This window comes from Pinus tabuliformis, chromosome 9 (assembly GCF_031772625.1).
Source record: "Pinus tabuliformis cultivar Carrire ecotype Pingquan chromosome 9, CPIR1, whole genome shotgun sequence".
In the NCBI taxonomy this organism is placed as follows: Eukaryota; Viridiplantae; Streptophyta; class Pinopsida; order Pinales; family Pinaceae; genus Pinus; species Pinus tabuliformis.
This window is the reverse complement of record NC_142307.1, coordinates 255195539-255219575: the sequence shown is the minus strand read 5'-3', so window position 1 is coordinate 255219575 and position 24037 is coordinate 255195539.

The following is a 24037-nucleotide window of genomic DNA, read 5'->3' as shown; positions in this document are numbered from 1 at the left end:
CAAATTGTCATTAATGTTACTACAAACATCAACATCATTTCGCTTTTCAAAACCTAGTCCAACCTTCAGTAATATGAATCACAGAGAAAAGGTTAAGTCCAACTACATTGTCTAAACAAGCTAGTTTTCTACACGTAATTTATGATCACTAAGTCATGCATCACTTATTCAAATAAAGACACATCCAGACATTAATTCATCATTATTCCTAAGGTTACTATCGTTATGAAATCAAATAACTATCATACAGACATGCCTATAACAACAAATGTGATTCCACTATATATAAACGATGTGACCGAACCATAGAAAAAATCATTGGTGATTCTACCCAATTCCTTACTACGTACTGTTGTCTCTCCCTATAGATACCAATGTGATTTGCAAACATACTAGTGAAACACCTTGACTCTAAGAACGTGATGCAACAAATTTCTTATACTAGTTTTCCAGGCACCTTTGTCCCTTGTTTATTGTATCAATGGTTAATACAAAATTTAGATTAGAAGACAAGAGGGTCTATAATGTTACAAATCTCACTCAAATATTTATAAGGACATTTGAAATGCAAGTGTTGTCACTATATAAAATTGGATTGATGCTACCATAGTATTCTAGTGTGGTCGTCTCAACTTCCTTGTGGCAGAGAAATGAATAACTGTATGTTTTTTCAACAAGACTTTAGGACACCAAAATTAGAAACAAGTCAATACACATATATATAGCACAAGGACAACATCTTTAAACTTATTCACTGGTTCTCCTAACTATTCAAAACAAAGATAACAAATTCTAATGTGTATAACATAGGCCAGGTAATTTAAGTGACTATCGTAGGGATTGAGACCTTATTCAACTTATGTTCTAGGATGCAATCATAACACAACTTAGGGCGCAAGATATTACACACAACTCTATAGAGAATTGGGGTTGGATATAAGCTGATATACTTCAAATCATCTTTATTATTGTACAGGTAAAAAGGTTGCAAAGCTGAAGTCTTAACAACGTTGTGCTATAGTGAGTTAGGATCCATCCATTAAATAAGTCAAAGGTACAAGGAAATCACTATCGAACATTAAAGAGTTAGTGAATTCATTATCATAGTGCCATAATACTTCAAATAGATGACCACAAAGATAGACCTTCTTCATAGGTTCTAAAAGTTGACATAGAATTGCATAACTTCTTTGTTGGTATGTTGCAAGAATTGCAGTGATTAAACCTTCAAACAAAATTTAATTCCCTAGAGAGGGCCAAAACCTGAAAAGTGTAAATAATGATAGCCAAGTGCCAAGACCGAAAAAAAAAAATAGAAGCCAAAGCCTCTCATTTGATTTTACAATCATCCACAAGGCCAAACAAATTCAGAGCTAAGACCTCAAGTACATACATAGGTGATGAGGTGAGATTATTTATGTAGTTTTTGGAAGAATCTAAAATAGGGTAGTCAACTTAATGATTTAGACGGAATTATTAGATTTAAATTTTAAATATAATTCCCACAAAATTTATTTTGCCCATTTAAATTTTCAAAATTAAAAACTCGATTTCATTAGAATTAGATTTTGATACCCTTAACCATTTAATTTTGATTTAACAAGAGACCCCTTTTGTTTATGATTTTTCCCAGCTAATAATAATGTTCCACATCATTGATTTGATGGGATTGTTCTTCTTTGCCACATAATTTTGATGCCATGTCACCATCCATTAAAACTACCACATGATCCATGCTTTTAGGCTTTCAGCCAAAAATTGTGTGCACCAACTTTGATTAAGAATATTTATCAAACTGTGAGGGCCACAAGTTGCTTCACATATTAGTAGAATCAACATAACGAGAAGAACCCAATGGCAAGGATCTCCAAGGAAAAGTCAGTGACCTACTTCTTAAAAAGCCTCCAACATGTGTGGTGTATGAATATCATTGAGGGAGTCCAAACCCTAGAGCTATTTTTTCATCATTGCATCATCTCATCCATGAAAACCAACATACCAAGGGCATCAATGACAATATCCAACACATATTTTCCTTGCTCCTGCTTTGACATTAATGAAAACATACTCAACACAAAATTTATGCAAGTCCTTTTGTCTGAGAAAGAAATTAATTTATCCACTTCACATATCAATTTATTAGTTTCTTCCAAAGCTATACCATAGGATTTGATTTTCCAATTGACCAATATTAATTTAGCTTATGCAATTTTTCCTAGAGAATAATTTTTAACTTCATTGGTAAGGACTAATGTTCTCTACAACACTTGTTAATATAGCCTTTGCGTGCCATATCTTCATATTTTTTCCTCTAAAAGGTATGAAGATAGGTAATAAATTTAACGATAATCTAAATTATCTTAGGTTAGAATTATGAATATTTCATAAGTTCCAAATCTATCTAAAACATAAATAAACAAATTGAATATGTTCTCTAAGATAGATAACAAATTGAATAATAATCTAAAGTATCTTAATTTAGAATTATAGATATAGTTTCCAAACCTATTTAAAAAATAAACTAATTGTAATATTAGAAACTAAAATATTTTCAAATATAAATAGAAAATATTAAAAAAATTCATTAGAACAAATATTTCTGTTTATACATCTTGACAAGGGGATGTACGGCATTACATTGACATATTGTAGCATTAAAGTGAGGTTATACCACAACACAATTAGTTATGCCTTGTGAAATCACTTCATCCTAGTTTAACAATTTAGTCTCCTCTTAAGATTATTCAAATACACTAGTTGTCAATTTACTAATATCTAATAAGCAACAATTAACTGTAGAAATTTGATAGAAATTGCAACTACTCAATATTTTAAACAAGAAAACAAGAGACATAATCATACTCTACAGGTATGTGGAATGAAAAACATAATTTAGAACAATATGCATAGAGATGAAATAATCAGAACCACAAATACATAGTGATTTCTAGGGGAACCCAATGGGGAGAAACCCCTCAAGCATCTTTGCATTAAACAGTTGAATAGAGAAACTATTACAATTTCTAGCTCCATCTATGAAATCAACCTACAAAAGAATAATGGTTCTCTCTAATCAATGAGTAACTCTGGCCATCGCTTAGCTAATTATTTTCTCACCAAGCCTCCTATTTTCTCGTGCAAATCTCAAGGAATTTAGCCCCCAAAAATAGGATTTTTCTCGAAATTGATTGGGAAATTCCCAAGGATTTCTCTTCTGACTCATGCAACCCCTGTACACTCAAAATTATTCTACACAGATATAACAATGCCTTGTCATCTCCACTTGAACTGAGGAACTCAAATTCTTTACATGCCCTAGCTATTTTAGGTTGATTGATCAGTTAACTTACAAGTCTCTGAGTTATAATGTTGACCCACTGCAGAAATGACCTTCAACTAACTCTATAAATAGTTAGAGGTCAATTAACTTAAAAATAACTAAAAATAACTAAACTAGATTACTAAAATTTAGTAATAACATATACATAATTGAACTCCAACCCCTCTAACTTGAATTTTCTACCCTAACTTAGTGAGAATATCCATGTCACACTAGTTAACTACCTCCAAGTTATCTTGCTGGTGTGGAAATTTGATTTACTCTATTTGACTAGGGCTATAGTCAAATTGAACCTTCCCTATTAAATTTTTTTAACACTCACTCTTAGCAAGAAAGGTATTTTTCACCACCCCTATCCTACACCTGTGGAATTCAAATTTACCTCTTAACAATGCCTTTGTCAGTATATCAACACCTTTCTTCTCAGTTGGAATGTACTATAGAAATGTAATTATCGTCTGCAGATAGTCCAACAAATGATGATGCCAAATATCAATGTGCTTTGACCTATCATAAAATACCAAATTCTAAGAGAGCTTAAGGAAACTCTGATTATCATAATATATATCACAGTCAGATCAATATCTTAACTAAAAAACATTGCACGTATTTTCCTCATCCATATGGCCTCACATGTTGCTTGACTTGCAACCATGTATTCATCCTCTACTGAGCTGAGTGCCACATCCCTCTGCTTCCTAGTGTACCACGAAATAGTTGTAGACCCACCACTAAAGATAGCACCTGAACTACATTTCCTATCTGATGGACTCCCTGCCTAACCTGCATAGGTAAAGCCTTGGATCTTCACTCCCTCGGTCCTCCTATACCATAATTCATACTCGACATTGCCTTTAGGGTACCGTAACACATGTTGTGTTGCCTTCCAATACAGCTTCGTAGGCCTCACAATATCTTGACTTAGTTGGTTTACTCGACATAAAATGTTGGGTCTTTTTTTATAAGATACACCAAATACCCCACAAGTTGCCAATAAATGGTTGCATCAACCTCTTCACTTGAAGTGGTATTATCCTTTCTCTAGTTTGTAGCTAGAGGTGTTTCCATGGGCTTATAATTCCCCATGTGAAATATTTGAAGTATTTTAGAGGCATAGTTTCCCTAAGACACAAAAAATTCACCATCACCTTTCCATACATCCAACCCGAGGAAGAAATGCATGATGCCCATCTCTTTGATCATAAATTCCCTTGCAAGATCCTCTTTGCAAGATCAAATCAAATGCTCATCACTTGCCAATATTAAATCATCAACATATAAAACAAGAATAACCAACTTACCATTTTTCACAATGTGATAAAGGTTTTCATCTGCTTCACTTTTCGTGAAGCCCAACCCACTGAGATAATTCTTGATCCAAGTGTACCATGCTCAGGGCACATGTTTAAGACCATACAATTCTCTCATGAGTCTGCACACATGTGACTCTCAATCATATCTCTCAAAGCCTTTTTCTTGCTCTATGTAAATTTCATCCTCAACAACACTATTGAGAGGGGAAGTATTCACATACATATGGTGGATTTTCCACCCCATCTGCATAGCTAATTCTAGAATGGATCTGATTGAGGAATATCTTGCAACCAGTAAAAAAATTTCCTCATAGTCCACTCCCTCTATCTGAGAGAATCCTTCGTCCACAAATCTAGCCTTGTACTTCCTGATGCTCCCATGAGCTACATTATTCACTTTGTAGATCCATCATGAACCAACCACTTATTTACCTTTTGGTCTTGACACCACTTCCCATACACCATTCTTCATGATGGAAATGTATTCTTCCACCATGGTATCAACCCAAATAGGCTGAGAAACTTCTTACTCAAATTAGGAAGGCTCTATATCAATGAGCTTTGTCATGAGAGCCATGTGCCTAGTGTACCTATCTGGTGAGCTCCTCTTCCTGCGATGTGATGTGCGGGCTCCCACATTATCCCTTGCATCCTACAACAATATATCAGCTTCTTTGGTTCTCTTTCTCCCATCTCTAGACGATTTTGGTTGAGTGTGCACGTCCACTTTGCCTCCTATATGCTCCACTACATGTAGCTGCTCCACAACCTCCTAAAGCTCATCCTGAGGCTCCTCCTTTGGTGCTAGAAACTCCTGCTCCTATGGTAAACTCAACTCTCATTCCATAGAGCATCTCATAGCCTTCTTTTCATCAAACTTGACGTCCCTCCTCAGAATTTTCATCCTCAGTGAAGGTAAATACACCTGATAATTGTGTGGAGTTTTGGTGTATCCTACAAAAACTCCAAACTCTCTTGTAGGCTCAAGTTTCTTCCTTGAATATTTTGTGACATGATAATAAACTAAAGCTCCAAAAATTTTGAAATGAGACACATGAGATTTATCCCAGAGAAAGGTTCCTCTGGTGTGATTATGCCAAGTATTATATGAGGACTCTAGTTCTATAAATATACTATTGCGTTGCATGCTTTTGTTGACAGATACAATGGAAACCTATGATCATTCAACATGGCCTTTGTTTCTCCCACTATGCTTTTGTTCTTAATTTTGCTACCCCATTATGTTGTAGGTTATGGGGTGCTATCAACTCTCTTCAAATACATTCTTTTGCATAGAAATTCTTGAGTGCATGTGGAATAAATTCACCTCCATTGTCTCTCCTGAGAGGCTTCACCTTCTTCCTAGTCTCCTTCTAAACCAATGCCTTAAATTCAACAACTTTTTAGAAAACTTCATCCTTCTTCCGCATGAAGAGGATCCAATATTTTCTAGAAAATTTGTCAATAAAAATATCATAGTACTTACTTTTTGGTTGTGGAGGTTGTAGGAAAAGGGTCCACAAACATCAGAGTGGACTCACTCCAAGATTTCATCTTGTCTTCTATCTCATCCACTAGAAGTGGATTTGATATATTTCCCCAATGTGAAACCCTTGCATACATCCTACTATTCGAGGGAGCGTGTATGAACACTGATGGTAATTCGTTGCATGACTTTTGAGGCACCATTCTGTAGATTATCTGAAATCTTGGGAAAACTTGTAAATACTATGAAATCTCCCTCATCAGTTAAAACATATGTTTAGGATTGTCTCATTTACCCAGTTATGTAAGAGGTTTATGTGTCAAGTTATATGTATTTTATGTGTCATGTGTGAGAAACTTATGAGTTAATTAGCTGCTTAAATAACATGAACAACAAATGAAATGAATATAAATATAGATATAAAAATCCTAAGACAAATATGATCAAGGAGTTCACCATCTAGTACTGGGCTACATCTCCTCTCACCTCCTTCAATGGTTAGGCCCTCTTTGAAATTATTGGTCAAATGCCTGATTACAAGCTTTTTCTCAACTCCAATGGCTTTACAAACTATACGATTAGGTTAACAGGACCTAAAAACCCCAAAAATGACTATTACATTTCTAAAAATTGACTCTAGCTGATCTGGGCATGACCTCCTTCCCTGGTGTCCATAAGCTTCCCTAAACTTCCCTGTGGAAAAATCACCTAAGTAAGTCTTCTATTGCCTCTAGAACATATTCCATTATCCTCACAATGTCAAAATCATCCAAAATTGACTATTCATTTTAAAAAATTAGTCGAAATCCCATCAAGTTATGGTCTTTTCAATTTTTCCCTAGGAATGTCCTCCAAATCTAGAAAACTTCAGTTAATCCTGCTAAATTTGGGGTGGTTCCGTAATTGGTGGAATCTGCCAAAATCTCTGCCAAGTTAACTGTGGGTTTAATTAATGGTTAAGTGCGTTTAATTATTGATTAAATGTGATTAGTGCATAATCCACATTTATGGTAAATCACCAGTGGTTAAGTCCTATGGTGGTCACAGGCACATTTACTGTTAACCGCTAGTGGTTAGCCCCTAACCTTCACACTTAACCTTTAACAATGCGTGTATTCCATTACATGTCAAGTCTTAAGGTTTGGTGTAGCGCTCAGTTTTGTGGTTTGTGGAGCGGAGGTCATGGGCTCAACCCTGAGTACTTCCAAAAATTTTCCCAAAACGCATGGACCCTATTCAGCCATTTGGGAGGTCCCACGTGATGGCCTCTAGGCTTGCCACATGGTAGCTTCTCATTGGCCCATCCAAAATGAACATAATTTCACCACATCACCCAACTAGAAACCAACCAAAAGGTGACACTTGGCATGCCCTCATTGGGGGTTGACCACCAATGACCTACATAGTCACCTACCATGTCAGCAGTATGGACTGTTGACTAGGCAGTACCTGCAATTTTTGTTGTTGTTTGGTGAAACAGTCAGTGGGCTCTAACTTCCTCATACGAACTCTGTTTTGAGTTAAATTATTTGCATTGGGATCGTATCCTCAAGATGGACGCGTTCAATCGATCGATTTTGAGCACTTTGATTTTTGAGCTAATTTTTTCCCCTAATCCAGATTTCAATCACTCCTTCCCACTAATGGGACTTTTGACCCATGAAAGTTTGTTATCTGATCAGAGTTGAATACTCTTCTCCTTCCCAAGTTATATGAACTGATTCTACTTCAAAAGTCTCCATGACAATAACTTCGGTACACTGACATGCCTTGCATTGCGACTGGATATGTCCCCCAACCAGTTTTCTTCTTTTGCTATTGAACCAATCCAACACTTGTTGTCTGCTTTTTGATTGATGATACACCTTTCTGTACCAAAGTGATCCCTCGGTTCTTGGAAAACTGACTGATAGCCTTCCCACTAAGAATCATGTTCCTCCATTGCAACACATGCATTCGATGCAAGCTTCTTCTTGGAAACCAATTTTCCAAGTTAAGCCCATATGAGTGAACTACGGCAACGATTTGCAATATTAGTAACAACAAGAAAATAAATGACCATTCTTTTACCTCCACGCTTCCAAATTCCACATCTGGAAGAATGCATTCACCATCTCTTTTGCTTCTTGGCATCAATACGAAACAACGGTCTTCCATGGCCCTAAACTTTTTGGCATCTTGTCCACTATTGCTTCTATCCTCTATCATCCTCCAGTTGAACATGGTACTCATGTTTTGATTTGAGAATGAAGGCTAAGCATGAGCATCTTTCACAAGAATGGACCTTCCAAAATTCCATGGCATCTTGTCATAAGAAACATCATTAAGTGGAAAAACACATTATGTAAGAATTTCAAATCCGTGACCTCTTCTTTTTCTCCTTCAAAGCAACAATTGTCACAACATGTAACATCACCATGTACTCTTTCATCTTGGTGTACAAAATATCAACTCACGCAATTGACAAAACATCATTGACTAAACATAAGTTGACAAGATATGCTTCTTCAAACAAATGACTTTCAAGTCAAGCAAATGCATGTACAATAACTTGAAGATTATTTTCATAAACAACAAGAATTCCACATTCTCATGCAATAATTCATCAACATATCTCTTTCATCTTTGGAGACAAAATCAACTCTTCCAAGTCGATATGACATACATATGACAAAAATCGACAAAAGTCGACACTCATGCATGTGCAAATGATCAACATTCTCAAGTTGACAACATACATGTAACAACGAAATCGACCAATATAAGTAAATCACTCATGCATGTTTCTAGTTTCATTGTTCACACACACACAAACTCTCATGTATGTGTACAATTACTCAACTCTCTCACAAGTACAGACACAACTACAATAAGCCTAAAAACATGTACGGGTACATAAGAGCTGAATTGAGAAATTTGTTGCAAATGAAGTGAGTAACATACCCCATTTTCAGACACCTTCTTGGTGAAATTATGAAACATCAAGAATTGACAAATTTGTTGCAAATGAAGTGAGTAACATACCCAACTTTCACACACCTTCATTGTGAAATTATGCAACAACAAGAATTGACAAATTTGCTGCAAATGAAGTGAGTAACATACCCACTTTCACACACTTTCTTGGCGAATATATGCAACATCAAGAATGCTTTCAAAAGAAATGCATTCACATACAAACTTGTAACCACAAATTTCCTTCTTTGCTACATTAAAGTGAGTCAGAAACAACTCCACTTTCAACATCTTGCATCATACAAGTTGCAGTATACTTTCAAAAAAAAAGTAATGCATTCATAAGGAAAAGAAATGCATTTCTAAGGCAAAGAATTGCATCTATCAACAAAGTAAATGCAAGCCTTATTTGGATAAGAAATGAAGCCACCTTATAGCAAACCATTTCAAAGGCGATTCTTGTAGTTGCACATCATCTTGCGAATCATCTTGACCCACATCAATTACGAAATTTCCTTTTCCATTCTTGCCAAAGTCTCTCTCCACCTTCTTCAAATGTCGTGGATGAGTTGTTGGATGCAAAGTCCAAAATTTGTCTATGAGATGACCTTGATTACGGCAATGAGTGCAAAACAACTGCATCTCCTTTTCAACATGGGTTCCATTATCGAATGGATCTCTTGTTTTCTATAGCTTTTGCTTTGAAAGTTTCCTGTATGTGGCCATTTTCATCCAACGTCTCAAAAAAATATGGTTATTGAAACCACACAAAGAACATGAACTTTTTCTCCAATTCTTACATTAAGATTTACCATGTTTAACATAATCAAAAGAAACTTTAGTAGAGACATATTTATACCTTGAACATTCTCCTTTGTCGCCTTGTTGAGGAGGTGAATTTCAAGAGGTAGCAGTTCTCTTTGGAATACTAACAATGGTGTTAATAACCTTAGATATGTCATCGTCATCTTGTTTTCCATTTCCACTAGTTGCATGTTTATGAGCATCTTCTTGCAAAGTCGGTATACAATTTTTTCATTCCTCATGAACACAATCTTCACAACCTTGAGGGTATGAAAATGTAATGAAATTCCCTCTTAGAACACGTTCATGTGCCTCCTTGGCTTTGGAGCATTCTCCATCATGTTGTCCATAACCAAGACCCAAATACCTAGGCCTTTCCTCAACAACAATTGGCTCAACTATGCCTTGTGCATGTGTACCTAACCCTTTACCTTCATAGCCCATTTTCATCAATAATTTGGACCCTATTCCTCTAGTATGCCTTTAAAAAGCACCCAAACATTCATTTTGAGAGGAAATTGAAGATAACCTTGGATAGGGTGTCCTTGGAATTATGGAGTAAAATCTCCATCTCATGCATCTTTTCAAGGAGCTCTTGCTTCTCCTCCTTCATGGACATCAACTTCTCTTGAAGTATAGTGTTATCCTTCCTATCTTCATACATCTCTTGCACCATATCTCTCATGATGATAAACTCCCGCAACATTTATTCATAAAAGAGCTTTTCTAAGGAATATGGATTAGAAACATAACTTGTTGAAGGTACCATCACAAGTGTAATGAATTAAAGAGCTTCACAACAATTCACAAAGCTTCAAAAACTTATTTACTGTGATTTGAGAACCAAGCTCTCAATCTTGAGCTTCTCCTTGCTTCAGCTTGTACACACAAACTTGCACACAGTTAAATGATCCTTGCACAATTTCAAAACCAATAGTTAATTCTGTAGCTAACCTTGTCAAACCATCTCAGGGTTCAAATGACATAACAAGTGCTCTGATACCAACCTGATATGAAATATTGGGCAAACTTCTAGATGCTATGAAAACTCCCTCATAAGTTAAAACATATTTGTAGGATCATCTCATTTACCCAGTTATGCAAGAGGTTTATGTGTCAAGTTATATGTCTTTTATGTGTCATGTGTGCGAAAATTATGAGTTAATTAGCTGCTTAAATAACATGAAAAACAAATAAAACACAGAAAAATCATAAGACAAATGTGATCAAGGAGTTCACCCTCCAGTAATGGGCTATATCTCCTAGGACCCCCTTCAATGGTTAGGCTCTATTTGGAATTATTGGTCAAATGTATGATTACAAGATTCTGCTAAAATCTAATGGATTTTTAAACTATACCATTGGGTTCAAAGGACCCAAAAACCCCAAAAATGACTACTAGATTTCTAAAAACTAACTCTAGCTGATATGGGCATGATCTCCTTCCCTGGTGGCCCTAGGCTTCCCTGAACTTCACTGTGGAAAAATCACATGTAGAATTCTTCTATTGCCTCTGAAACCTATTCCATTATCTTCTGAATGTCGACATCATCCAAAATTGACTATTCACTTTCAAAAATTGGTCGAAATCCCATCAAGTTATGGTATTTTCCATTTTTCCCTACGAATCTCCTATAAATCTGGAAAACTTCAGTTAATCCCACTAAATTTGGGGGCGGTTCTAGATTTGGTGGAATCTGCCAAAATATTGAACAAGTTAACTGTGGGACTAATTATCGATTAAGTGTTTAATTAGATGTTAAATGTGATTAGTGCATAATCCACGTTTATGGTAAACCGCTAGTGGTTAAGTCCTGTAGTGGTCACATGTGAATTTAGTGTTAACTACTAGTGGTTAACCCCTAACATTCGCAATTAACCTTTAATAATGTACACATTCCATTACATGTCAAGTCTTAAGGTTTGGTGTAGCAGTAAGTGTTGTGGTTTGTGAAGGGGAGGTCATGAGTTCAACCCTGACTATTGTTACCACTCCAAAATTTCTTTAGAAGTTGTTAGTGAAAGAAATATTCGAAGCTAACCAAAATCCTAATTTGGAGATTAGGATTTATCCTTCCTAATTCTTAGAGAGGGCTCTCTCTTTATGATTTAGCTTTGTTTTAGTTAATTCATTTTAGGCTAGTTATTGTTGCGCTTGGGTTTTGATTTGAATTTGGGTGGTGGGATCACTTACTTAGCTTAATAGAGGGTTGCTTTTACCATTGGGCTATGGGGTCAAATTTTAAACAAACAGGACTAGATCAAGTTCTAAAAACAATGTCTACAGGGAAAGATAGATGAGTTACTACAGATCTCAAAGACTGGATGGTGAAGTGGTCTTTAATCGGATCCAAGGAGAAATTAAGGGTTCCTTAGCCGTATTATGAAGAGAATGAAAGAGGTCAACCAGGATGGGAGAGAAATTAAGGGTTCTCAAATATGGATATCAAATGAAAACATATAAATTATCAACTGTGCGAAACACAGTGTACCTAAACAAATTCTGAGATAAATTTCCAGTTAATTCATTCAAATTTGGGTAAAATTTAAGTTTATGAACCACATAAGATGGTAATAAAATCAGACAAAGAAAATACTTCACTGCAATAACTCATCTCATGAATCTTGTAGTGCAATCCTTTCATTACTTACTCCAGTCTATTGACTTGAAAATTGGTACAATAACCCTTAGGTTTAAGATCAAAATAACTCTACAAATGTATAGTAATCCACCCTCAATACTTTGATTTATGAATTATTTATACAAAAGCAATTTACAAAATATCCCAAACTGTCTTGGGAACTAATCTAGGAGAAAGAAATATCTTCATGCAAGAAGATAGAGACAACTATTGAACTATTGTTTATTGTCCCTGTTATTTAGGTTCTCCTGGCTTTGACCTTTTTCCCTTTAATCTGCTTTTTTGTTTGGTCTTCACGTTGGATGTTGTATTTACTTTGACCTTTCATCTGATACATTTTTGTGTGATACACTTTGACCTTGTTGACCGGTCAATATCCTTTTACTGTGCTCCTTTACTTTTATTGTACATTGTAAAATTTACTGTGTATTTTTTTACAGTAAATCATTTAGTTTTTCCAATGTCTCAGCATCCGGTAATTAGATATTGAGCATATTTCTGTAGATCTCATCTTCCTCTCTATACTTGGAAAAAGTAGGCTTATTGACAAAAGGTGTTTTACCTCATGCTAGAGGTAAAACAAATTCTCAAAAGTTTGATGCAATGCTCTGCCAGTAGGTATACCCTTCATGGAGGAAGTATTGACTTGATCTTTTGCCACTTCTCTGAACTTTTTATTATAGTCCTCCTATGTCATTAATTTGTATTTTATCACCGAGGGATTTGGTAAACCCTTTTGTCTCAATATTTCGAATTTAACCATGAATCTTTCAATTTCCAGTTGCATGGTTTGGCACTTATCCTCCAAGTTCAACATCAAATTCCTCTTGGTGAGCACCTTTGTAACTTCCAAAATTGTACCTGTTCTGTCAGATATCTCTAATTCTTGTAGGTCATACTTGTTCTTGGAGTTGAGGAAGTGAATGATCCTTGAAGCTTCCTCTGGCATGTCTCCATGTTCTTCTTTAACCCTCTGAATAGCTTTTGTAGCCTGCTTTATCAAATCAACCTGTTCAAAAATAACCTAGATGGATGGCCAAATATCATTGACAGAGTCAATGATATTGGCCCACAGTTTCTCCTTAGTCTGACCTAGTGGTTCATTGAGTGTTAGTTCATTTTCTAGGCTTTTGATTCTTTCGTTCATCCATGTGGACCTCTACTATTCTTCTTTGTGCATGATTTGGGCCAGTTTGTAATCTGTTTCCAGGCTGGTCACTTTCTCCTTAAGCCTGTTGATCTTAGTGGTCTGAATGGACATTTCCTCCATTGCTTTGACCAACCTGTTTGCTTCATCACCTGTTGACCCTGTTGCTATTGGTCCTGTTGTTGATGTAATTGGTGTAGATGTCAGTAGTGATATGGTCATTGCAACAGTGGGGCCAAATTATGCTGCCAAAGTAGATGGTACAACAGTGGTAACTATTGGGATGATAGTTGCAGGAGAATCATCAATACTATCTTTCTTGAGATGAATCAATCTATCCTATTCTTTCTCCATCTCCTTTAATTGATCATTCAACTGCAGCACTAGGTCCATCATCTCTTCATGATTGGTTTGGCTCTCCAGGGCCTCCTTTGTGTGTGGGTGTTGTAAATGAGGCAACTTGAGTTGTTTCTTGAGGGCTACTATATCCTCATTCTTCTTTTTTATCAGTATTTTAGATGTCTTAATGTCACTTGGATCATGGCCCAGCTCAATGACCATGTCCTCTAATTACTTTATCCTTTGTCTTTGGCCTGTGAAGAGGCTTTCTCCAATTTGTATCGGGTTGCCACATTATCCAGTGAATCCTGCAGCTTGTGGGTAGCCATGGCCTTTCCTGTAAGGGTGGAGTAAATCTTTTCTCCATCCTATTTGTGGAAATCTATTTGGTCAATGGGATGAACATCCTTGGCCATCACCTTAAAATTAGTCTTCTTACAGTCAGTCGAGGTGTTTGTTTGTTGTAAAGTGGGCTGCAAAAATGACACTTGCATCTTTCTTGCTTTGATGTCAAACGCTGACATCAATCTGCTGTGGTTGGGTGGTGTATGTTTGGAGTATTGGGCATATGTCTTTACCTTGAACTTCTCATTCCTCATCTTTATCTCCTTGTACCTGCCTTTGATATCCTTCTCTCTGTCAGTTGGCCTGACAAAGGAGGAAACCTCAACACTATGTTTTCTCTCTATCATTTGAGTGTTGGAGGTTGATGGCTGTTGTGTTTCTCCTGATGCAGCTGTATCTTTTCTCCTCTGCCCCATTGTTTCAGTGTCAGTTATTTCCACTGATTCAATGTTCTCCTCCTTCTCAGACACAAGATTCAACTTGGGTCTTTTTCTGAGCTCAAACAGCTCACCTGTAGTATCCATGGCAGAGCTGAATGCCTCTTCCCTATTCCACTTCGGATTCTTCTCCTCATTAGCTCGAGTCTGTAACATAGGATGAACATTCATTAGCTCTCCTAGTTTTGGCACCTGCAGGAAAGAGCTCTGGTCAATTTTTTTTTCATAATCAATGAGTCTGTTCTCACAATCCACAACTGTGTTATCCATATTAGTCAATTTTTTTTCCAACCACTCAGATTGGATGGAAAACTATTCAATGTTAGGTCTTCGGTGGTGGATGTATGGTCCCAATTTGACCTTGAGTCTCAGCTTGTTTATGACCCCATGAGGGTCACACTACCACATGAAGTTGTTGTTGAACTTCACATTTTGTAGTATCTTGTCAGCCTCTAGCCCAGCCTCCTTATTATTGCAAATGAATGGGCCCAATTGGCTTTTCATCCTAAACTGAGTCATCTTCCTATCAGATAGGAAGTCGACCTCATCAGGGTTGATGATTTGTCTGAAGTACTCAAGTGTAAATATCATAATAGGGAGGTATTTGGGAAACTTATAAGGGGCTAATTGGCAACCATAAACTCTGATTTCAGTGTGGTTCTGGTACAGGTACAAGTCTCCCACCTTGTTGTTCTTAGCTAACTGTAGCACCATTTTTATTTCTTGGTTGATTCTAGGTTGAATTCTATTGGTCAGCATGTTCATGACTGGGTATACAAATGTGCCTATGAAGTCTTTGTAGGTAAATGCTGTGGAAAATTTCTGGACCAAGGGTGTCAAATAGACCACTGGTCTCTCTTTTCCCTTGGTATCCAACTTCTGGATACTTACAAGGAACTTGTCTACTTGGTAATATAAAAACATATGAAACAACACTAAAGACTATTTGAAAACTCTTTCAGTGGGCAGTCTGGTGAATTTCTCATGCATTCTATTTGCAATGAACTGAGCATAATTGTACATGATAGCAAGAGGCTTTCCTAGGGTGAAAATGGACAGGAAGGCCAGCATGACCTCATCGACATGCTCATATGAGGTGTATCATAAGATGCATGAGAGCATGGTATTATGTTTCTTCCACTCTCTGAAAAAATGGTGGCAGCATAGGGTGGAGTATCTGTAGAGGTATGGCGGTCTTCAATGATGAATGTTTGGAATATTTTCCTTATCTTAACCAGGTCTAATGTGACGTATAAGTCCAATAGGTGTCCAATGGATATAGGGGTCTGATTAGGCTAGGTTGGACATGCTTCATTTGGTTGATAGACTCTAGTGTAATGGTGAATAACAACTGTTGATTTGCGGAAACAATAGCCCTTTCACTAGGGATATAACAGGCATGACAAAAATGTACAATATCATGGAATGGGTGAACTTCTAGGAATAGGTATTTGGGTAAATTGGATTCCAATGGTGGATGTTATCTACATGGTTTAGAAATTTGTCCTTACTCCAACAGTGGAGTTTCAGAAGCTGGGTTGTAGTAGCAATGTCTTTTATTTAGAAATCCCTGTCTGCTAGTGCCAGGTGGTCAATGTCCAGGTGAGGGGTTGACACAGGTCTCACATCCAAAGAGGTTTCATCAGCCATTTTAGGATGAAAGGTGGGAATTAGGCTTCTACAGGCTGTAGTAGTCAAGTTTTGAAAACTCAAATGCAGAGAGAGCATAATTTGCAATTTTCAAAAGGGGGGTTTGGGTATTCAGGTGGAAATACTCTCAATTTAGGGAAAAAATAATTAAATTCAATTAATTGATGTTTGAAATAACTGTACTTTTTCAAATTGAGAGGGTCGTTCTGGTTTTTTCTCAAAAATACGCAAATTATTGGTATAGGGTGCAAACTGGTTTCAATGTTAGCTGTAGAGGGTATGATTGCTTTAGTTGTGCACTGGATGCTTGAATCGGGCATTCACTGTGTGTTCGGGAGGTAAACAATGGTGAAATTTAGTTGCAAAGGCTCAGGGTGCCGCAGGAAATCTTAGGCAACATTCGCAGTGCAAATGAGCGAAAAGAGTCAAAATGGGCGTCTTCGGCCTTTTAACCATCAACGATTACAATTTGGTGGGGAATTCATAATGAACAGTGGATGGTTTAGCTTTTGGCAGCAAGGCAGTTTCAGGGGCCATCGCACCGCTTTTAGCAGGTGGGCAATATTTCCTTGAGAGGACGTGATTTCACCTAGAGCTGCCACGTAGCAAAATGGGGTTCGAGAAAAACCATGGAGCTCGCGTAATCTCGAGCTTGTAAAGGTTGGAAAGGGAATGGGCGCGATATAGATGCGCTCTACTAGATCTAGGCTTTGAGCACCAAAACATGTTGTGGGGGCGATTCCATGCCCAACAGTACCCTTCTCCCACCTTGCTGTTCTTAGCTAACTGTAGCACACTTTTTATTTCTAGGTTGATTCTAGGTTGAATGTTACTCGTCAGCATGTTCATGATTGGGTATACAAATGAGTCTATGAACTCTTTGTAGGTAAATGATGTGGAAAATTTCTAGACCAAGGGTGTCCACTAGACCACTAATCTCTCTTTTTTCCTTGGTATCGAACTTCTAGATACTTACAGGGAACTTGTCTGCTTGGTAATATAAAAACATATGAAACAACACTAAAAAGTATTTGAAAACTATTTCACTAGGTAGTCTAGTGAATTTCTCATGCATTCTATTTGCAATGAACCAAGCATAATTTTACATGATAGCAGGAGGCTTTCCTGGGGTGAAAATGGATAGGAAGGCCAGGATGACCTCATCAACATGCTCATTTGAGGTGTATCCTAAGATGCATGGGAGCATGGTGAATATGTGTCTGCCACTCTATGAAAAAATGGTGGCAAGATAGGGTGGAGTATCTGTAGGAGTATGGTGGTCTTCAATGATGAAAGTTTGGAAGATTTGCCTTATCTTAACCAGGTCTAATGTGGTGCATAAGTCCAACAGGTGTCCAAGGGATATAGGGGTCTGATTAGGGCTAGGTTGGACTTGCAGTATTTGGTTGATGGACATTGGTGTAATGGTGAATAACAACTATTGATTTGGGGCAAAAATAGCCCTTTGGCTAGGGATATAATAGGAATGACAAAAATGTGCAATATTAGGGAATGGGTGAACTTCTAGGAATATGTATTTCGGTAAATTGGATTCCCAAAGGTGGATGTCATCTACATGGTTTAGAAATCTATCCTTACTCCAACAGTGGAGTTTCAAAAGGTGGGATCGAGTAGTAGTGTCTTTTATTTGGAAATCCCTGTCTCCTAGTGCCAGATTGTCGATGCCCAGGTGAGGGGTTGACACAGGTCTCAAGTCCAAAGAGGTCTGGGTAGCCATTTTAGGATGAAAGGTGGCAATTGGGCTTGTACAGGCTGTAGCAATGAAGTTTTGCAAACTTAGGTGCAGAGAGAGGGTAATTTGTAATTTGCAAAAGAGGGGTTTGGGTATTCAAGTGGGAATACTCTCAATTTTGGGGAAAATTAATTAAATTCAATTAATTAATGTTTGAAATAACCGTACATTTTGAAATTGAGAGGGTTGTTGTGGTTTTTTCTCAAAAAAACATGGAATTGATGGTATAGGCTGCAAACAGGTTTCAATGGTGGCTGTAGAGGGTATGGTTGCTTTAGATGTGCACTGGATGCTTTAATTTGGTGTTCAGAGCATGTCTGAGAGGTAAACAGTGCTGAAATTTGTTTGTAGAGGCTCAGGGTGCCGCAATCAAGCTTAGGCAACATTCATAGTACAAATGAGCGAAAATAGTCAAAATTGGCATCTTCAGCCTTTTAACCAGCAACAGTTACAATTTTGTGGGGAATTCATAATGAACAGTGGATGGTTTAGCTTTTGGTGGGGAGGCCGTTTCAGGGGCCATCGCACCGCTTTTGGCAGGTGTGTGGTATTTCCTTGAGAGCACACGATTTCACCTAGAGCTGCCACGTAGCAAAATGGGGCCCGAGAAAAACAACGAATCTTGTGTAATCACGGGCTGGTAAAGGTTGGAAAGGGAATGAGCGTGATATATATGTGCACCATTAGATATGGGGGTGAGAGATCTAATAAATGTCGCACGGTGAAGTTGCATGGAGGGAAATCAGGGTGAAGATTTGTGGGGCCCGGGGGATTAATTACAACTAACTGTAATTAATCAATGAATAAAGTGGGGGTTAAAAATATAATGAGCAGGTTAATGGAGTGGGACCAGCGTTAAATGTGGTGGGGTTTTCTTTAACTGCACCAAGGGTTGGTAGGTTAATAGGTTTATGTCGGGGACCTATAAATCGGGCAATTAATTAAATATTGTGGGGGGGGGAGGGGGAATAAAACTTAGGATAAAGGGCTTTTATGTGTTTTTATAGGTTTTTATGAAAATTAATAAAGGGGAATGTGATTTTTTCAATGTGGAGTTTGTTTCACACTAGGGAAAATAGATTTTAAGTAGGGGAATAAGTTTTGGAGGGTTATTTTCTAGGAAAATGAGTGAAACCAAGGAGTAAGGGTCAAAATGAAGGGAAAAAGGTATTTTCATAAGAAATGATGGGATAATGGGGAAATTAGTAAATATGAAGTGGGGGGTGAGATTAAATGAGGGGAATTTAATCAATTAAGCTTGTGAACATCTTTTCACTCTCATAAACACTCCTGCACACTGAAACATAGGATTAAGCATGATATATGTGCTTATGGTTTAACAACCTTGTACATCTGCAACCTTTCTTCTTCCCTAACATTTTTTCTTCAATTCAGTGGGTGCATTTAAGCTAGTAGACCCTTTATTTCCTTTTTCTTTTATCAAACAAAATATCTAATTCTAACCTTATAACTTCCATTGGATCAGATTAGGTAGTTGAGCACATTTTATTTCTCTATCTAGCTATTGCCCTGCCAAGGTTAAAATGTTTGGCTAGATATTTATTCTCTATCTATAAACATGAAATTTAAAACATGAGCTAGTCAAGATTAAACTTTTTGACTATCATGGGCTGTGGCATTGATGACAAGTTGCACACAACCATGATTTTTCCAGTAAAGTAAAAACCAGTGGCACTTGAATTTGCATGCTTTCATGATCTGTTTTTGTTTGGGGTTCATATTTTTTTCATTTTTTTGATATCTTCATATTCCTTTTATCCTTTTATATTTATTTTAGGACATATCCTCTTTACATTTTTTATTTTTTAATATGGAAAACATTTTGCAGAAACAAAAAGTATGTACAATATTGCAAGACTATCGATAGCCAATTCAAAATTATAAATCCTATTATTATAGGACCCTAATAGTGGCTCCACATGGGGACGGAATTTCCTGGTGAAATGTCAAGAACATTAAGATTAGTAGCTTTTGAATTATGACTGCAGTTACCTTGTAAACTGTTCTTCTGTGATTTTTGCCGTATTCATATGTATGATAGCGAAACCTTCAATGCTCAGGGTCTTCTCTCTAGGCTTCAACTTCAAAAGATCACCATCCATTCCAATCTAAACTCTGCAATGTTATATACAAAGATCAAAGTAAAGTGAACTATTGTTAATATGTGGATATATAATGCTTCAGCATTCTACCATTGACAGGTCCTCCTCGTAGATCTGATCCATCTATCTTTCTCAAGAAAAATCCATTGTTACCTCTGTAACCATAAATGACATAAGGGTCTTGCCATAATAAGTCAAATTTTCCATGTTTTCCCTTGTCTTCTCTTCTTGAATCGCACTAAAGAACTTTATCACTCTTATAGACATTTTTGTGCCTTGCATCACTGAGCATGAAATGTCAATAATCAAGGGATCCAAAGCCCCTAAACATGTCGTTCCTACCCCTAGAGGAACAAGGCCAGCAAACCACAACAATTCACAAAAGTTCTCCACCTGAAAACACTAAAAAACAAGGCAATTATGGATCATGTCAACTGCTCCACTGAGCATCTGCGCTGAATGTCAATTGATCCACTATCTACCTGCGTTGAATGTCAACTGCAACAAAGGCTACCTGCGCTGAGCGTAACTGGACAAGTGGCAGGCTCATTTCTCAAGGTGTCAATGCTCAGGAAGCTTCCAAAATGGCACTTGCATCAGGGAATTCGACTGGTGATGAGTAAGAGCTTCCAAATCTCCAAGTGGAAGCAAGAACCTCCAAGTGGACTCAAGAACTGATAGAGGGAGAGGACACTAGTCAGATCTCAAGCTGACTCATCCTCTCTCCAAACATCTATATATGGATCTCTCCTCCATGAGATCCGAGAGGCTGGAATTTGGTATTTGCAAAGAATTGATGTTGGTTTGTGGCTGGAAACATTGGGTGTGTAATGCTTTGAAGGGAGATGAAGAAGGAATTCCATTCTGCTGGGAAGGAGATGCTGGATTGGAGCCCCATGGGTTGTATCTCTTCCTGAACCCTGTTACTTATTAATAAAGCTATCTTGATTCTTTCCTATATGCTGGTGTATTTTGTATGATTGCATTAGTGTATTTGATTTACTTCTAATCCTGAATCATTTATGAATATGTATATTTGCCTTTGTATTGTGTTCTTCTCTTGTCGCAAGTAGCTGTTCTCTTGTCACAGGTAGCTATTCTCTTGTGATCTCGTGGGATTCAAGTAGCTGTTCTCTTGATCAAGTGAGGAGGCAAGTAGCTGTGGACACACAAAGAGAAGAGGATGTAGTTCGAGGGACAACCAGAAGACAACGGTAAGTCTGCCGATCTCTCCTCTTTCACATTTCATAAAGGAAGAAATCGTAATAGCTGTATTCGTTTGTTGCTAAGGCACTGTCACACCTTAGGTGGATAGGATCGTCCTACATAGGCATTTTTCCCCACAACAAATTGGCGACTCCACTGGGGAAGAACTTGTTTATTCATTTCATTTGTGTTTCCGTCATTTGTTTACTTCATAGACTTGACAGCAACTATTGAACTGCATCTTTCCCGGATGCAAAGTAAAAAGTTGCTGCTTTGATCCAGTTTGTTGGACTTGTGTATGATCTAAACTAGATCCACAAATGATTTGATGATCCTTGTGATAGTCTTTAGTACCCTATCAAAGCATCCCTTTGTTTATACCTTGCTTGTGTTTCTGATTTGGCCTCAAACAGTTGATTTTTGAGCATTTTGTGACCCAGAAACCAAGGGAAACGAGAGATTCTCCTTTCAGCGCATGCACTGTGAAGGCAGTCTGCATTTCAACGCAGGTCCGGAAGGGGCTACCTGCGCTAAATGCGAAACTGACAGTGTTAGACCTGCGCTGAACCAGTGTGGCCTTGTGCAGCTGGGGTTCTTTGTCCTCTGTTGCCCTGTATTGATCTCTGTTTTTGCAGCCTTTAACGAGCATAGGTGCCAGTCTGATAAACCTTTTCTTTGCTTGAATTCTGCCTCATTTTTGTACAAAAATATTGTGAATGTTTTTATGTGTTTGTGGTGTCATTTACAGTCTTCCTTTGCATGAGTAAAGTGATCATCCTGTAGCCTTTGATTCAGATCTGATTGATAGTGATCTTAGAAGAGAGTTCATTGGTTGTTTTTCAGATCGATTATAGTTTTACTTTTGCTTATTGGTTTGAATTTGTCTCTTTCAAAGTGTCAAAACAAGTCTTTATTTCGAAAATCGCAAAGTGATTGTAATCTCTTCTACCCTTGTTGATTTCGAAGAAAGTGAACTTGTTTGTATTGATCATTGTAAAAGAAAATTCAAAGTTGTGCAAAAAGCTTTCTTTGTAGGCATTTATACTAAGAAAGTTGAAAACAAACACCTGCATTGTGCATTTTGCATTTGATAGTTTGCATGTTGGATTTAGGGAAAGTGCATTGGAGTGTGCTAATTGCTCTTTGAGAAAAGATAGTGTTATTCTTTCCCCTTAGTAGCTAGGATTTTCAAAGTTGAAAGATAATAAAGCTTGCTTATCATCTTAGACTGCATTTAGGAATTTGTATCATACATCTCGTGGTGAACCTTGAAAGGCAAACTTTAAGAAGATCAACCTAAAATAAACTGAATGAACCTAACAACGCTTTGTAACATAATGCACAACATAGAGGTCTAGGCTAGAGACGTGTTCCAGCGTCGTTAAGCCTAGTGACTGTCGATCTCGAATAAGGTGGGTGATTCCTCCTGAGAGAGGGTAGCGCTAGTACGGATTGTGCTCCCACGTACCGTCGCATATATATTGGGAGACCCCTATAGGCATATATCTTTTATCCTTAGGAAGCCGTGTCGGCTGCCCTACTGAGCGCAATGCAGTGAACACGGCATTCACGAAGATCGACCACCCATACCGTAAAAATTATTCTGTGGTTTTGCGAAAAGTTTGGCACACCCTCTGCCTAGATCTCCAGAGCAGTTTCTTTTGGCCTTTTTCAGACTCTATAACAGAAAAATTCCATCCGAGCATTTGTCACTTCGGGCTCGTTAAAACATCGAAGGACACTAGAGTCATCTTTAGCTTTTTCTCGACTCTTTAAAACTGAAAAAGCAAGTTCTGTCTAAAAGCGTCGTTAACAATTTATTTTAAACGGAACAATCACCCTTTAATCCTGCATTGATATTTAGGTTGAAAAGATGGAGCACACCAACCAAGGAGTTCCCTTGGGTGGAAATCCTAGTCCCTTCTCCTCTTGGGGAGATGTTGGTGCGCCCCACATGGCCACATTGTCGCTTCCAGGACTGACAATTGGCCTACCAGTTTGGCTCTTTTCAACCAATGTCGTTCAGAATAACACCATTCCTGAATAGTCGAGTCAACAGTTAGATCAGACAAGAGTTGCCTCCCAGCCTTCCACTTCATCTTCATCCCCTCCTTCCTCTTCGCTTGACGGAACTGGTGGAATTAAAAACCAGGTTCCTAAGGAGAAGAAGGAGAAGAAGAAGAAAGAGAAGAAGAAGAAGGAGCCTAAGGAGACTGGGGGCAAACAAGTGTCATCTAACAAAAATCCACACACCACAATCGTAAGGCCTAAATCGCCATGCGTCATCTGCAGGGGAGACCACTTCCATAGAGATTGTCCCTGTATCCCACGGATACTAAGAGACTGGTCCCCCCGTTTGCACAATTCGGGAGCATCGACCTCTGATAGCCATGTCGACTGCTCACCATCAACTAGTGGGAGTGAAGCTCCAGGACAGAGCGGGAGAGCTAAATTTCCCTGCAGACTATGTGAAGGCGATCACGCCATCCACCGTTGT